Source organism: Anomaloglossus baeobatrachus, chromosome 4, assembly GCF_048569485.1.
Source record: "Anomaloglossus baeobatrachus isolate aAnoBae1 chromosome 4, aAnoBae1.hap1, whole genome shotgun sequence".
NCBI classification, from domain to species: domain Eukaryota; kingdom Metazoa; phylum Chordata; class Amphibia; order Anura; family Aromobatidae; genus Anomaloglossus; species Anomaloglossus baeobatrachus.
In genome coordinates, this window is record NC_134356.1 from 204367580 (window position 1) to 204384865 (window position 17286).

The following is a 17286-nucleotide window of genomic DNA, read 5'->3' on the forward strand; positions in this document are numbered from 1 at the left end:
TCCCTAATATCTCCCTTCAAGCCAGTCGCTAAGACCCGGGAGACCCACCACCAAAGAAATATGTGCAATTAGTCACAGTACTCAAGGATAAATAGTTATTAAAAACTTTTTTCTAGATATTAGATGAATCTCAGATCAAAAAGGAGATCTTATATATATACATGGATATGAAATCCCAGCAAGAATTAGCTTATCTGCCGAGATCATCCAATGTAAATCCCAAACTTAGTTTATCTGTACATATGGATATAAAGTCCCAGCAGGGAATGACTTATCTGCCGAGACCATCCAGTATTCTATCCCGACGCGTTTCCCCCCTATATTTTTTCTAGGGGTTCATCAGGGGACTGATCCGGATTAAATCTCTCAGTAGAAGCGGCGTTCCCCTATTGACTGAGTGCCCCATTATGGGCGATTGATGCCATGTGGCTTTTGTGACTGACATTCTTTTAGTTGCAAGTTGTCGTTATGGGACCTGCAGATTACTGAGAGCAGTGTCCCAGGACGGAGTGAATGCCTCTATGATGATTGATGCCACACTGGTGATGCGACTACCAGTTATTAAGATATAAGAGATTTAATGTACAGATAAACTAAGTTTGGGATTTACATTGGATGATCTCGGCAGATAAGCTAATTCTTGCTGGGATTTCATATCCATGTATATATATAAGATCTCCTTTTTGATCTGAGATTCATCTAATATCTAGAAAAAAGTTTTTAATAACTATTTATCCTTGAGTACTGTGACTAATTGCACATATTTCTTTGGTGGTGGGTCTCCCGGGTCTTAGCGACTGGCTTGAAGGGAGATATTAGGGAGAGACGACGTGGAGCGGGGGGTACCCAATAATTTATGGTACACCTCCGCTGGTAGGTAGGAGTAAGGGAGGGAGAGATAGGTCATCCCCTTAACCACGTATTATTGTATCTGAATAAAAACTAGTGCAACTACTAATGTTGCCCCTACCTTGGGAACAGGAAACCATTTGCACTGTCCCCACCAATTGAGTCTATCACCCTATTACACTCACTGTAATATATCACTGTAGTTAATTTAGATGAGCAGTGGCTTATACCTATAATCTTTTAACATTGATCTAAATAAATAATTGTTTTTAGGAGTTTTTCTTTTGGTTTGTGCTACAATTACTCCTATCAGTATATGGTAGTTTTTGGTTATAAAAGTGGGGCAGATCACCCTGATGGAGTGGTCTCAGATCAAGGACCTATGCACCCTTCTACACAGTTTCGACATGGCGAAGAATATGTTTAGCGCTGACAATGCCATTATCAGCATGACAATTCCAGTCATTTACATGCTGGAGCGCACGCTAAACACTATTTGGAGTCAGGGGGTGGGACAACAGGAAGGGAAGGAACTACAGGAGGATTCATATGCGCAAGAGACAACAACATCACCAAGGTCCAGACGTTCATCATCACCAACGCGGCAGGCATGGGACCATGGGGGACAGGGATCAACAAGGGGGCATAGTAGCAGGCGAAATGTTGAGGAAGGTGCAGGAGAACATGATAAAATGGAGGACGAACTGTCCATGGACATGGAAGACTCAGCGGATGAGGGAGACCTTGGTCAAATTTCTGTTGAAAGAGGTTGGGGAGAGATGTCAGAGGAAGAAAGAACGGTTAGCACCTCTATGCCACAAACACAGCGTGGACTTGGTCCGCATGGCTGCGCAAGACACATGAGCGCCTTCTTGCTGCACTACCTCCAACATGACCCTCGTATTGTCAAAATTAGAAGTGATGATGACTACTGGCTTGCCACACTATTAGATTCTCGGTACAAGTCCAAATTTTGTGACATAATTCCAGCCATAGAAAGGGACGCACGTATGCAGGAGTATCAGCAGAAGCTGTTACTCGATCTTAGCTCGGCTTTTCCACCAAACAACCGTGGTGCAGGGAGTGAATCTCCCAGTTGTAACTTGACAAACATGGGACGGTCTCGTCATCTTCAACAGTCTACCCGTACCAGTAGCACCGTATCTGGTGCTGGTAACAGCAATTTTATTGAATCTTTTCATAATTTTTTTAGACCATCCTTTGCAAGGCCACCTGAGACAACAAGTCTGACACATAGTCAACGGCTGGAGAGGATGATACAGGAGTATCTTCAAATGAACATCGATGCCATGACTTTGCAAATGGAGCCTTGCTCATTTTGGGCTTCAAATCTTGAAAAATGGCCAGAGCTCCCCAGTTACGCCTTGGAGATGTTGTCGTGTCCAGCTGCCAGCGTTGTCTCTGAACGTGTCTTCAGTGCTGCTGGGTGTGTGCTGACAGATAAGCGCACGCGTCTGTCCAGTGACAATGTGGACAGACTAACGTTCATCAAAATGAACAAGTCATGGATCCACAAGGAATTTACTACCCCTGTGTCATCCTGGGGAGAGTAAATGCTTGTGGATTTTGAATGTGCTTGATGCAAATCTACCTGTGAAGTGTACAACTGGGGCACAAGTGCTGCCACTGAATGGGTGGGTGTGTGTGGCCCAATTTTTGGAAAAAAGGGAGACTCCACTTGGAGTAACCATTGCTTGCTGTGTTTTTTAAAAGGAGCCAAGATGAACAAGTCATGGTTCAGCAAAGACTGTGCTACCTACCCCGGGGTCATCCTGGGGACGGTTAAGTATGGCGTATTTTTGAATGTGCTTGATGCAAATCTAGCTGTGAAGTGTACAACTGGGGCACAAGTGCTGCCACTGAAGGGGTGTCTGTGTGGCCCAATTTTTAGAAAAAAGGGAGACTCCGCTTGGAGTAACCCTTGCTTGCTGTGTTTTTAAAAAGGAGCCAAGATGAACAAGTCATGGTTCAGCAAAGACTTTGCTACCGACCCCGGTGTCATCCTGGGGAGAGTAAATGCTTGTGTATTTTGAATGTGCTTGATGCAAATGTACCTGTGAAGTGTACAACTGGGCCACAAGTGCTGCCACTGAAGGGGTGTCTGTGTGGCCCAATTTTTGGAAAAAAGGGAGACTCCACTTGGAGTCCCCTTTTGGTGTTATACATGATTTTAGAAGGGAATGCCATGCCTATATCTGTGTCTCGTCTTCCTTTTCCTCGTTACGCTGTTTTGTTTTCGCATGAGTATATGTCCTTGTCACTTTCCCATGTGTTTGTGTTGTGTTTTGAGTTGTTTGTCACCTTTTGGACACCTTTGAGGGTGATTTCTAGGTGTTTTTATGTGTTTGTGATTGCCTCCCATTGTTTCCTATGCGGTTCGAGCGGTTCGCCGAATCGGTTCGCCGAACTGAACTCGAACGAGACCTCCGTTCGGCGAACCGAACTCGAGCCGAACCGCGACCGGTTCGCTCATCTCTACTTATCATCACAAAGAGCTGACTGCACTCCAGACCAAGACAAACCTGGAAAAGCAGTTGTGAGAAGTGTGACGCTCTGGGCTATCCAGGTCGTCCCAGGTAGTCACACACACAACATCACACCCCTTCCAGTTAGGTAACAGCAGTCAAACACAGAAAACCTTGTCACCACCCTCCATGTTTGATGTCCACACCAGGGGGAGGTGGAGCCAGGTGGTTGGCTCCACCCACCGAGGAGTTCACAGGCCTGGAGGCGGAACCTAGAGAGTCAAGTTCAGTTAGTCAAAAGTATAGTTCTGACAGTGAAGGAGGGAGGTTGTGTCCAGAAGCAGACCTGTGCTCAGGCCTGCCAAAGACTACTCCGGTGGCTGGGTTGGAGCCCAGCCACCCTTGGCAAGAAGGCAGACGGTAGTGGCCACCTGCAGGACACCGGGAATACAAACGGTGGAACCGTAAGGGACCGGGACAGGGTAGTGGCCTGCCGGAACTGAACCCGGGGAGCCAACTGGATACCGGAGCACCAGGCAGGGTACTCAGACCCCCAACTAGGCTATAAGCCACTACCATAGTCAAATCAACTGATTGCGGTCTGGACCTCAGGGGTTCATTCCCACCCAAGTCCCGATTGAAGGCAACAGCCCAACCCGTCCGGATAAGTGCCACCGCCAAAGGCCAGAGATCCAAAGGGCCAGCGTCTGCGGGCAAACGGGCTCCTACGACACTTATACGCCGGGGAGCGGATCACCGGTGCCCAGGCACAAGAGTCAAGATACACATACACAGGTGCAGGAGAAAGGCGGACATTGCCAACCTAACTGGAAAAGCTGCAGCCGGCTGCGGGCCCCATTCATTACTTCGTTTGGTTTACCAGTGACTCCAGTGTCTTGTATCAGAGTGAGTACACCAGTGCCATCAGGCACCGCACCGCGCTGCACCGCAATACTGCACCCTGCACCCTCGCCAACCGGGCCCCGAAACCAACATCCCCTACCCACGGAGGGGTCAACACCTAGCTGCGCCACTACATCGCTCCCGGGAGTCCCCGTACCTTCACCGCAGCGGTGGTGTCCACAATCACCACAACCCGTGGGTGACGTCACAAACTATAATTCCAAAACTCAAACACCCGCATCCACCGCGCGTAGCACCAACCAACCACCCCCCTTTGCAGAGTGGCATGACCCCCAGGTCTGTGAGAGGCTCGAGCCACCACCCGTAGAATACGAGCACAGACCCGAGTGGCTCGGCAGTCGCAGCCGAGGCCGCGGGGCGGTACACATCGACTCTTCTGGTGTCACGAACAGGATAGAACCAGTCTACTTACCAGTAGAAGTGCGCCTTGTAGTCCCCGTCAGCGGTGTCCCGCTGAAAAATTTGAAGATACGCCATCTTGGGCGCGAAAGTTTCCCGCTCGAGTCGTCTTCCCCGAGCAGTGAAGGCGTGAAAGTGAAGCCCCGCCCCCAAAAGAGAGAAGTGCTGTAGAAAGACCAAGGGGGGCGGGCAAAGAATTGGCCCCATGTGATCACGGGGATAAGAAGCAGGGACGCCAGGACTCTGCATCTATCTTGTTCCTGGAACCCGAGCACTCTGCAAGATGTCCAACCCGTCTGGCAACCCCGAAATCCGGCAGCCCGCGCCAGGAACAGTGCCATGGGTGGAAGCCCGGACAGCGCAGATGTGCTGCCGTCTACAGGCCCAAGTCCAGTCCTCATGGAAAGGTGGGTGGCCGAAATGGAGGAAGTAGCGGCGGCCCACATCTCTGTGTCCCTGAAGGACCGGCCGCTGCGGCTGAGGGGCTCTGCCTGCTCTCGCTCACCTTGTTGCTTCCCCTGCCGCTCGTATCGGCTGCCGCCGCCCCGCCAACCGTTCTGCTGCCCCCGACACCGGCCGTGGAGATCATCCCATCCGCCCATGAGGATGAGCCTGCAGACGCCGCCCGTGGATGGTCCTTCGTACCACCCGCACTGATCCTGTTGCCGTGGAAGATTCCCCGGGAGGTACCCATCCACGAGGTAAAGCCACCGGTCCCGGAAATGACCACTCCCAAAGAGGTCCTGGCCCCTGCAGTCTGCCCGGCCAGGGAAAAGATGGACGCTGACCGGAAGGAGGCCCGGAAGGCCGCTCCCAAGTTCCAGGCCTCGGCTGAGGCAGCAGAAGGTTGTTGCTGTGAGGCAGCAAGACAGGCCGCGACACAGCGGGGCTCCCCAACACAGATGGTGCTGGTCGGAGCCAGCACCGGGGAGAGACGACTGGGCCCAACCCCCGCGCAGAGGGAGCATGCAGACGCTCCATACTGGGAGCGGCAGCTGAACCAGACGGGCCGGGAGATCGAGGCCCGTGAGAAGCAGAAGGCCGCAGTACTGGCCCGCACCATCCAGGAGAAGGAAAATCTCCGAATGCCACCTACCGGGTGCGGGGCCAGACCTATGAGGGCCAGGTCCGGCCGTTTTGCCCCCGGCGTGGATGGGGGTTTATTTTCGAACCGGGCCTGGAGGCCGAAGTCTTCTTCTCCCGGCGGGACGTCTACCATCATCTTCCCCTGGGTCACCCGGATCGTGACCTGAAGGCCGGTGAGCTTGTCACCTACACCCGCCACTGTGGGGAGAGGGGCTGGTTCGCCCTTGATGTAAGGAGGAGGGCGATCCGTGGCGTTCCTAGGCGGCCCCAGTCCCCTCCCCCGCCGTACAGCCCTGATGTGGAGCTGGAGGAGGAGTACGAGGAAGGTGACCTCAAGTAAGGCAGCGGATTCCCGTTGAAAAAGGACAGTCCCCGTTGCGACCAACAGTGTTTTGTGGTAGCTTGTTGGTTACTGAAGTGCCCGTTCCTGTTGGGACTGATGTTGTCAATGTTTCATACCCCGTAACCCCTGCATGAGTAATCATGAACAAGGCCGAGAACTTGCAGGCCACCCAATAACTTTTGGGCTTGTAAATAATGCCCCAATTGCCTTCCCGCAACTGCCAATCTCAGGAGAGGCTGGTTGGAGGAAGGACCCGCAGCAGAGCAGGCTGGGGTCCGGTCATCATCAGAACCGGTGACCATCCTCCGGCTCAGGGGTCCCCTTGGACGTGGGGCCTCTGAAAGACTGCCGGGTGCAAAGCACCGTACCCGTTCCCGCTTGGGTAGCCTGGCCAGGTTCCTGTTTCCGGACTGGGGAAAAAGGGTGCTGCCCATTTCTTAGGGACAGCATCAAGGTGCAGGTTGCTTGGGTGGGAAAGCGGAAGGACATGAACTCGTTCTCTGTTATTAATAAAAATGTTCTCGTTAGTAACAGTTTAAGTAATGTGCCTCCCGTGAGGGAAGATTTGACAAAAAAATGCATACTGTTTACAAAATGTTGATTGTTTGTTTACTTTTACAGAAAAATAAAACTGGTGATGGACGGGCAGCCCGCGGACGGTCTGCATTAAACCAAGGGGGAATGTGACACCCTGGACTATCCAGGTCGTCCCAGGTAGTCACACACACAACATTACACCCCTTCCAGTTAGGTAACAGCAGTCAAACACAGAAAACCTTCTCACTACCCTCCAGGTTTGATGTCCACACCAGGGGGAGGTGGAGCGAGGAGGTTGGCTCCACCCACCGAGGAGTTCACAGGCCTGGAGGTGGGAACCTAGAGAGTCAAGTTCAGTTAGACAAAAGTCTAGTTCTGACAGTGAAGGAGGGAGGTTGTGTCCAGAAGCATACCTGTGCTCAGGCCTGCCCAAGACTACTCCGGTGGCTGGGTTGGAGCCCAGCCACCCGTGGCAAGGAGGCAGACGGAAGTGGCCGCCTGCAGGAGTCCGTGAATACGACCGTTGGAACCGTAAGGGACCGGGACAGAGTAGTGGCCTGCTGGAACCGAACCGGGGAACCAACTGGATACCGGAGCACCAGGCAGGGTACTCAGACCCCGAACTAGGCTATAAGCCACCACCATAGTCAAATCAACTGATTGCGGTCTGGACCTCAGGGGTTCATTCCCACCCAAGTCCCGATTGAAGGCAATAGCCCAACCCATCCGGATAAGTGCCACCGCCAAAGGCCAGAGATCCAAAGGGCCAGCGTCTGCGGGCAAACGGGCTCCTACGACACTTATACACCAGGGAGCGGACTACCGGTGCCCAGGCACAAGATTCAAGATACACATACACAGGTGCAGGAGAAAGGCGGACATTGCCAACCTAACTGGAAAAGCTGCAGCCGGCTGCGGGCCCCATTCATTACTTCGTTTGGTTTACCAGTGACTCCAGTGTCTTGTATCAGAGTGAGTACACCAGTGCCATCAGGCACCGCACCGCGCTGCACCGCAATACTGCACCCTGCACCCTCGCCAACCGGGCCCCGAAACCAACATCCCCTACCCTATCCCTCAACACCTAGCTGCGCCACTACACCGTTCCCGGGAGTCCCCGTACCTTCACCGCAGCGGTGGTGTCCACAATCACCACAACCCGTGGGTGGCGTCACGAACTATAATTCCAAAACCCAAACACCCGCATCCACCGCGCGTAGCGCCAACCAACCACCCCCCTTTGCAGAGCGGCGTGACCCCCGGGTCCGTGAGAGGTTCGAGCCACCACCCGTATAACACAAGCACGGACCCGAGCGGCTCGGCGGTCGCAGCCGAGACCGCGGGGCAGTACAGAAGCAACATGATTAGTATCACCAAACATCACAGACGCACCAAAGAGAGGCAGCTCCAACCATCACAATAGGGGTGAGTTAATTGTTTGAACAATTATAGCAGGGTCATTTTCACATTGATAATTTTGTGCGGCCCCTGAAGGTTGGTAGAAATTTCCAAATGGCCCTTGGCAGAAAAAAGGTTCCCCACCCCTGGTCTATGTGCTGAATCCCTCCACATCTGATACCTAGAAATAGTCCTGACCTACATTAATCTTTGTACAACGCCTCTGCTTGAGCCCTCACTACCTTTCTTCTCTTTAAACATCTTGACCATCTAGTAGGATCATTACTCAGCATCAATCATCAATCACCAGCTTCCCTGGGTTTTATAAGAGACTTTTCCCTATTTCTCTGGTACTTAGTAGTAAGGTCCTTTTGGTCCCTGATCCATGCAAAGGGACTCATTTTCACTGAGCAAAAATATAAACACAACACTTTTGTTTTTGATCTCATTTCTCATGAGCTGAACACAAATTTGTCTAAATCTGCATTACAGCGGTTGCGGCATTCAAAGCAAGCATGTCACGCCACTTCCGGGGTCCTGCTCGTTGTGTGCGCCAGGCATGTGTGCACTCGCTGGGGGGAAGTGCATCATCCATTACTAATTAGAGATGTGGGTATATAGTGGGGTTACGGCGGTTAGTGGCACATCTGCTTTCCCTTGCCCCGCTGAAGAAGCTGACGAGATATGTGCGTTCGGGACCTTGGACTCCATCCCTTCCACTGGCTGCTGGCAACGTGTACCTCCTTTCACAATGTGTAACTGATATCTCTGAACATTTGATCCGATTCAATCATGGATGTATACTTTATTCCTTCTTTGTATACCCATTTATGCTATGCTCTGTGTAGTGGCCACTAGTGGACATAATAGATCATTTGATCATTGATAGTGCTATGCAGAGATTTTGTGAGGTGCATGTTGCCTGTCATACTGTGGGAGTGATTGGTTGAGCCCTCCTCCTATACCCATGTAATTTTTTTATCACACATGTTTTGGACGGTTCGTCCACTATTTATTAGTCTGTACGTAATTTTTAAAAATAAACTTTATATATGTTCATGAATTCAGGGAGGGCCCGTCCAGGAGAATCAAGGACGAACTAACAGGCCGAGATGTTCCTATATCCTTGGACGACCTGGTATTCCTGGCTATTTGGATCGACCTCAGGTTACAAGAACACTCTAGAGAGATGAGCCGATTATGTCTTGCTCCAACCTTCCAGAGACTCATAGTGCCACAGTCCGCTGTTCGGGCTGCTTCTTCTGAACCCATGCAAGTGGATCGTGTGACCTTAGCAAAGCATTGCCAGGAAGACCATTGTACCGAGGGAAGGTGCATCTACTGCAGAATTTCTAAACACCAGATCCTTTCCTGTCCTGTGAAGCTGGGAAACTCCCAAGCCTAGGGTCCGTAAGAGAGGCTACCCTGGGTGAGAGCAAGTCCTCTCCACCCCTGTTGTTTGTATCCATATCCTGTGGCAACATCCGATTCACTGAGTTGACCTATCTGGACTCTGGTTCCGCCGGAAACTTTGTGCAACAGGCCGTGGTGGATCGGTATCAGATTCCTATCCAGCAACTTCAGGCTCCCCTAGTGGTGTCGTCCCTTGATGGAAAACCCTTACCTGATGCATTCCAATTCATCACTGAGCAAGGGTAGCTTCGGGTAGGAATGCTGCACACTGAGAAGATCGCTTTCTACATGCTACCAGGCCCGTCACATCCACTGTTAGGCTATGTGCGCACGTTGCGTACAGTCACTGCAGAAATTTCTGCAGCGATCTGAAGAGCACACGTGCGCTTCAAATCGCTGCAGAAAATGTCCGTAGTGAAAAAAAAAAAAGCCGATTCCATGCGCTCTGTCTGCAGCTCCTGCCATAGACAGAGCAGGGGCTGCCGGCAAAGTGCACGGAAGAAGTGACATGTCACTTCTTAGAACACGCGCTTCGGGCAGCAGCCGAAGCGCTGCGCTCTAAGACGCCACGTGCGCACGGCCCCTACACAATTTCCATAGATTATGCAGGGGACGCAGGACGCTTGCAGTTACGCTGCGATACAAAGCGCAGCGTAACTGCATGTGTGGCGCCCTGGACAAGCCAGGGGCCACAGATAACAACACACACACACCCCCAGCAGTTCACAGTAGACATCCCCAAAGTAACCTGCTTTCCTCCTCAGGCTCAGCCAGACACACCAGTTGGGCGTAGTCAGGAGATGGAGACGCCCACCCAGGAGTTTGGCTGGCTGAGGCAAGAAACAAGCCCAGTCAAGTTCAGGCAGAGGAAGAGAGAGGAGGTCTGCAGAGAGGCAGACATAGCCAGGGGCCTAGGTTGGAGCCTAGGGCCCTCGTACAGAAAGTCTGGCAGACGGTAGTGGCCGTCTGCAGGGAGCCGGGGAGACAGTTGGTGGAACCATAGGTAGCCGGGGCTGGGCGGTGGCCCACCGGTACTGAACCGGGGAGCCAGCTGGAAACCGGAACGCAGGAGGAGTGTGCACAGAGGTGAAAGAAAGGACTTACACCACCAAACTGGGTCAGGGGGGAAACAGCAACTGCAGCCGTCTGTGGGACCCGTCCATCCAGCCGTGTGTTTTACTGAAAACTGTGTCATCATCATTACCGGCTGAGTGAGTACCACCGTGCCGTGCGGCACCGCGCTGCCTCCGCGACCCTGCACCTCACCAGGCCCCGTAACTCGCCTGCTACCCATCCACCTACCTCACCGGGCCCCGGGACAACCAACCCCCTACCCACGGAGGAGAGAACTAACATCTAGCTGCTCCATACCATCACTCCCGGGATCCCCGTCCAGAGCAGCGGTGGTGTTCCAATCTCACCATGACCAGCTGAGGGAGGATTCTCCGGTCATGATGTCTGTGTAACCAAACCCCCTTATCCTCTAAAAATAAACACACGGACTGCATGCGACTTGGTTCAAATGGCCACAGCAGCCTTTTTATTGCCTATTGTTTTACAGACTAGTACCTTAGGGACGCCGTCCAACGGGCGACCCAAAACAACCACATAACGGTAACAATAGACAATAACATTTACAATACCCCCCGGGGTAGGCCCAGTCCACTACTACTACTCCCCCTGTCCCCGGCCGCAACACACCGACCCAGAGACGAGGTGCCAATCACCCACGGATTGACCCCCACACTTTGGCAGAACCCCGTGCCTGCCACATCCCGGAAACCGAGAGCCACCATACCAAGACAATGACTCCCGGTCCAGCCACCAATCACTTCCAAACCTCTGGACCAGACCTACCCCCACCGCTACTGTGACAAAAGGTATCCCAACTACCCAAAAACATCTCCCACATGACAACACAAAGGGAGGGTGGGCGGGGATCGTTCGGCGTCCGGAAACAGAAGAGGAGGTAACTCCTTCCTCTCCCAGCTAACCCTTTCCCTGCTCCTCCTCTTCCTCCCCGGCTAAAACCATCCCCCAAAGCCATATTAGGCATATACCACTGTCCCTATTAACCCATCACTCCCTACCTCCCCCTTGGTCATGTCGCCCCTCCCCCCAAGTGGGTCCGTGGCTTTCTTGACCAGCTGAGGGAGGATTCTCCGGTCATGATGTCTGTGTAACCAAACCCCCTTATCCTCTAAAAATAAACACACGGACTGCATGCGACTTGGTTCAAATGGCCACAGCAGCCTTTTTATTGCCTATTGTTTTACAGACTAGTACCTTAGGGACGCCGTCCAACGGGCGACCCAAAACAACCACATAACGGTAACAATAGACAATAACATTTACAATACCCCCCGGGGTAGGCCCAGTCCACTACTACTACTCCCCCTGTCCCCGGCCGCAACACACCGACCCAGAGACGAGGTGCCAATCACCCACGGATTGACCCCCACACTTTGGCAGAACCCCGTGCCTGCCACATCCCGGAAACCGAGAGCCACCATACCAAGACAATGACTCCCGGTCCAGCCACCAATCACTTCCAAACCTCTGGACCAGACCTACCCCCACCGCCACAGGACAGACCACGTGACACCTTACGTGGCCTGGACCCGCCACACACCAAAAGCACGCTCCACACCATCCTGCAGACCCAACGCCCATAAATCCAGACCGACCTCGTTGAGGTGCACACCATCACCCCTCCGAAATCGCCAATCAGCCGGCTCCAAATCCCTGTGCCGTACCACAATCCCACCATTCCTGGTCACAAACCTAGCCACTACCCTATTCACCTGGGCCCTGGCCTTATTAACCTTCTCCACCGACCGAGCCCCTCTCCATGCCAACCTGGTCACTATGTCAGACCATACGACCAGCAAACCAGGATACCGCTTCCACAACTGCAGTAAATCAATCTTTATGTCTCGGATCAAATCCCGCGACGCCCTGGCACCAAGATCATTACCCCCCACATGCAATACCAGCACATCCGGGGGCCGCTCAACTTTACAATGGAAACGAAATTCCGGGACCACCCTGCCCCACTCCATGCCCCGAACTCCGATCCATCGAACAGTCGCCTGCGCACGATCCAAACCCAGCTGTCGACCATTCGGGCGGACCTCCGCCCGACGGGCACCCCAAAATACGAAGGAGTGCCCCAAGATCCAGATCAGGCACTTCCCTATAACAAATAAAACAAAAACGAAAATATCAAAACCAATAACAGCACAACCACCAACACATCAAAAAACACCCCTTTCCTCAAACCTTCCGCACGTAACCAAAGTCCCATGATGCTACAACAACTGCGGTCTCACATACCGCCGAAAACAAGAAGATTCCCATCTACCAATACGCTTTACCACCTCATCTCCAAGCCCCCAACGGGCTGCCTCCGTTGCTGCACCAATTCGGAATGAATGCGACCCGAATTCCTCCGGGCGCTCCCCCGCGTTACGTAGACTTAGCCGCAGCACCGCCACAAACTGAAACCTCGACAAAAACGACCCATTCAAATGCCGCAACAACGGGCCAGGTAAGCCTCCCCTCACGGCCATAAATCTCTCGACTAAACGCACAGGGCACAATTCCTCTCCTGGAACCGCATATAACACCACCAATCTACCACGGCCCAGCTGATCCATTTTTGACCGGCGAATCCGGCACTCCACCTGACTACTGCTCACTTGCACGTCCTCAAACATCAAACCACCACCCGTCACCCTGGACGGGCTCACCAGCTCGCCTATCCGGAACGCCCCATAAAAAGCGAGACCGAAAGCCGTTGTAAATAGAACCGTCTCGTACACAGACTCACAAATGCCGCTCAAGCCACCCACCATCCGTCTCAACAAACCAAACGATACAGGGCGCCTCTTGTCCCTCTCCCGTACGCCACGGCGAAAGCCCCGCAAAGCCTGACGAACCCGAAAATCCTGTGAAACATCACGCTCCCCTCTCATTTTTAACCAAAATGCCACTGCCGACACCCGATGTGCCACAGCCGATGCCGATCGCCCGGCTGAAAAATCCGTACTCACCAATGACAACAAAGCCACCAAGTAATCCACGCTTTCCCCACCAAACATCAGACGCAACAACTCCTCCCATTCAGCCCACACCTTAGCATACCGGCACCAAGTCACCTCGGTCACCGAGTTCCGAATCAAGTCTGAGATCACCGCCTCACCAGATGCCACAAATCCTCGGGGCACTCCACTCCAACTTCGTCCGCCCACGGCAACAGCGCCCGAAACCTGCTGAACTGAAAACGAGACAAAGCATCAGCCACCTCGTTGTCAACACCCGGAACGTGCCTTGCCACTACCTGCACATTCAACTGCAGACATCTCAACACTAAATGCCGCAAATACACCACCACCGGCTCCGACTTAGCAGACAAGTTGTTAATCGCGTGCACCACCGCCTGGTTATCACAATGAAAACACACTTTCCTTCCGGCAAAGTGCGACCCCCATAGCTCCACTGCCACTACAATGGGGAATAGCTCCAACAGAGCCAAATTCCTAACCAAGCCGCTCTCCCGCCACGCCTGTGGCCACTGCCCGACACACCAATGACCTCTGAAGACAGCCCCAAACCCGGCCGACCCCGCCGCATCCGTAAACAGCTGCAACGCCCCGTTAGACGCCACCCTCTCCATCACCAGCGTCCGGCCGTTGAAATGCTGCAAAAATTGATCCCATACTTCCAAATCGTCCCTGATCGCCTTTGTGATCCGCACAAAATGCGCCGGCAACCGTACCCCGGCCGTCGCCGTCGCCAAACGCCTCGCAAACACTCTCCCCATTGGCACAATTCTGCAAGCAAAATTCAATTTTCCAAGCAAAGACTGCACCGCCTTAAGCCGCACCTTCTTCGCCGCTTTTACCCCTGACACTGCGGACCTCAAATCACGGACCTTCTCCGCCGGCAACCTGCATTCCATAGCAATGGTGTCAATTTCAATTCCCAGAAAACACATCACCGGCGCCGGGCCTTCCGTCTTATCCGGCGCCAAAGGAATCCCGAAACTGGCCGCAACTTTTTGCAACGCAAATAGCAAACCCGCACAAACCATCGAACCCGCCGGCCCGACACACAGGAAATCATCCAAGTAATGAATGATGGACGTAAGCCCGGACACGTCCCGAACCACCCACTCAACAAACGAACTAAATGCCTCAAAGTACGAACACGAAATGGAACAGCCCATTGGCAAACAACGATCAACATAATAACTGCCATCCCACCAGCAACCCAACAAATGCTGACTATCTGGATGAACCGGTAACAACCGAAACGCTGCTTCCACATCCGCCTTTGCCATCAATGCACCCCGCCCCGCCGCCCTAACCAGGTCCAACGCCTTATCGAACGACACATAATATACCGCCGACAACTCCGGCGCAATGCCATCATTCACCGATAACCCTTCCGGGTAAGACAAATGATGAATCAGCCGAAATTTATTCCGCTCCTTCTTTGGTACCACCCCCAACGGTGACACCACCAAATTCCCGCACGGCGGGGCGACATAAGGGCCGCCCATCCTGCCCAAAGCCACCTCCCTTTCCAGCTTCTCATCCACCACTTCCGGGTGATCCCGAGCGGAACGCAAATTACGATACGGCGGAACCGATGCATTAACAACCGACGGAATATGAAAACCATCCGAAAAACCAGAACTTAACAACGCCGCCGCCTCCTTGTCCGGATACCTATTTAAAAACGGAACCATCACTTCTACCTTCACCGGCGTCGTCCCTCTTACCAGCCCCATCACCAGCCTTTCCTTTTCCTTTTTTAAAACATTTGGACAAGCTATGTCCCCCCCCACATCCGGAGCATTCATGCTTAAAACGGCACGCCGCTCCAAACCTGCACTGCCCTTCATTGTACTGCCAACACAAACCTTTCTTGAAACTTGCCGGGGACCCGGCCCCCCCCGAACCCCCGGCGCCCCCCCGAAAGGGCTGAGCCGGTGCCGACATCAATCGCATCCATAAGGAAATATCCTTATGGTCCCAACGCATATCTGGCCGCAATGCCTTCCGCTGCCTAAATTGCTCGTCGTAGCGCAGCCACGCCAGTCCGCCATAAACTCGATAAGCCTCCCCTATCGCATCCATGTAGCCGAACAAAGCCGAACAATGCTCCGGCTCCTTCTCCCCGACCACGCTCGCCAAAATCGCAAATGCCTGTAGCCAGTTGGCAAAAGTCCGAGGAATAAGCCTATAACGGCGCTTTTCCTCCTCGTCCTTCTCCTTTTTGGAATCACTCGGCTTAACCCTATCCAAATTAAATTTCTCCAGGGGAAGCAGAGAAAATATCTCCACATATTCCCCTTTCCAAATTTTTTCCCGCACCTCCTTCATTAAATGGGCCCCCAGCGGGCCCTCAAAACAAACATAAACTTCGCTTTTAGCCCTATCATCTAAGCGCACCACCTCATCCTCCTTCTCCTTTTCCTTCTCCTTTTCCTTCTCCTTTTCCTTCTCCTTTCCCCCCCCCGTCTCACTCCCCCCTTCGCCCCCCCCTCTACTCGCACCCGCTCCGTCACCCCCCGTCGCCGCCGAGGCCCCTAAACCGGCTGCACCCACCCACGCCGCCACCGGCGCCTGGGCCCCCTCCCCCCCCGCTCCCGAAGCCGCCGCCAGCCCCTGCAACAGCCCCAACAATTGACTCCACACTGCGAAACCAGCGGGCGCTGCCGTAGCCGCAGCCGCCCCCCCCCCGAAGCCCCCCGCCAGCGCAGCCCCTGCCGCCTCCGCGGCCGTCTCACCCGACCGCCGCTCGGCGTCTCCCGAGACCGCCGCCTCGCTGTCCTCCGTCTGTCGTCCATCCGACTCCTCCGAACCGAAAGCCTCTTCCCCCTCCTCGCCGCTGGCCTCATCTTCCATCCGACATCCGGGGGGCGCCGCCGCAGCACCCCCCCCACCACGGCCGCCAGACAGGGCCGCCGCGTGGGCAGAGTCATCCCCGCTCCATCTCTTGCCCCGGGGTGACAACCCAGGAGACCGTCCTGTCCCCCGCGCCGGCACCCCGGGCCTCGACCTCTTGCGCCCGCCCCCCTGCCGACTGCAAGGGGCCTCTGGGCGCGGACGACCAGACGCCCGGCTCCGGATCTCAGCCGTCGTCGCCTCTGGCCCTCCTGGGCTATTGCAGGCCTCCATCCGCCGAGTCCTCCCGCTCCCACGGGAGACTGCCACATCCGGGGGCTGCACAGCGGTACTGAGTGACCCGGCGGTTGCCGCAGGGCTCCCGCCGTCACTCCTTCTCTCAGCCGCACCGGGGTCAGGCACCGCAGACCCCCCCCCGGCGCCGGACCTACCGCCACGTGCAGCCCCGCGGTCCCCCCGCCGACTGCAGGGGGATCTGCTGGCCTCTCTCCTGCGCCGAGCGCGCTCCCGGCCTGGAGCCGCTGCAGTCTCAGTAACTCCAGCCCGGAGGCCGGGACCGGAAGCAGGCCCCGTGCTGGCCACTCCCACCTCCCGACCGCCGCGGCTGGAACGAAGATTCCTCCCGCCGGCCTCTGCAGCAGCCAGACGCTGCTGCTGCGCTGCACTCTGCGGAGGGTCCCTGGAGGGGCTCTTACATCTCCTCCTCGCCCCCCCCGCGCCCGGGGAATACCTGCGGGGGGGCCGCGACTGGCGCCCGCCGCTGCTGGGGGGACGAGGGGCAAGCGCCGACGGGTTAACCCCGGCAGCCCTGATGTGGGTCTGCACTGCCAGGGGCCCGTGCGCTGCGACCGCTGCCTGAATCAGACGCTGGAGCTCCTGAAGATCTGCCATGGAGGTGCACGTGCAGATCGTTCGGCGTCCGGAAACAGAAGAG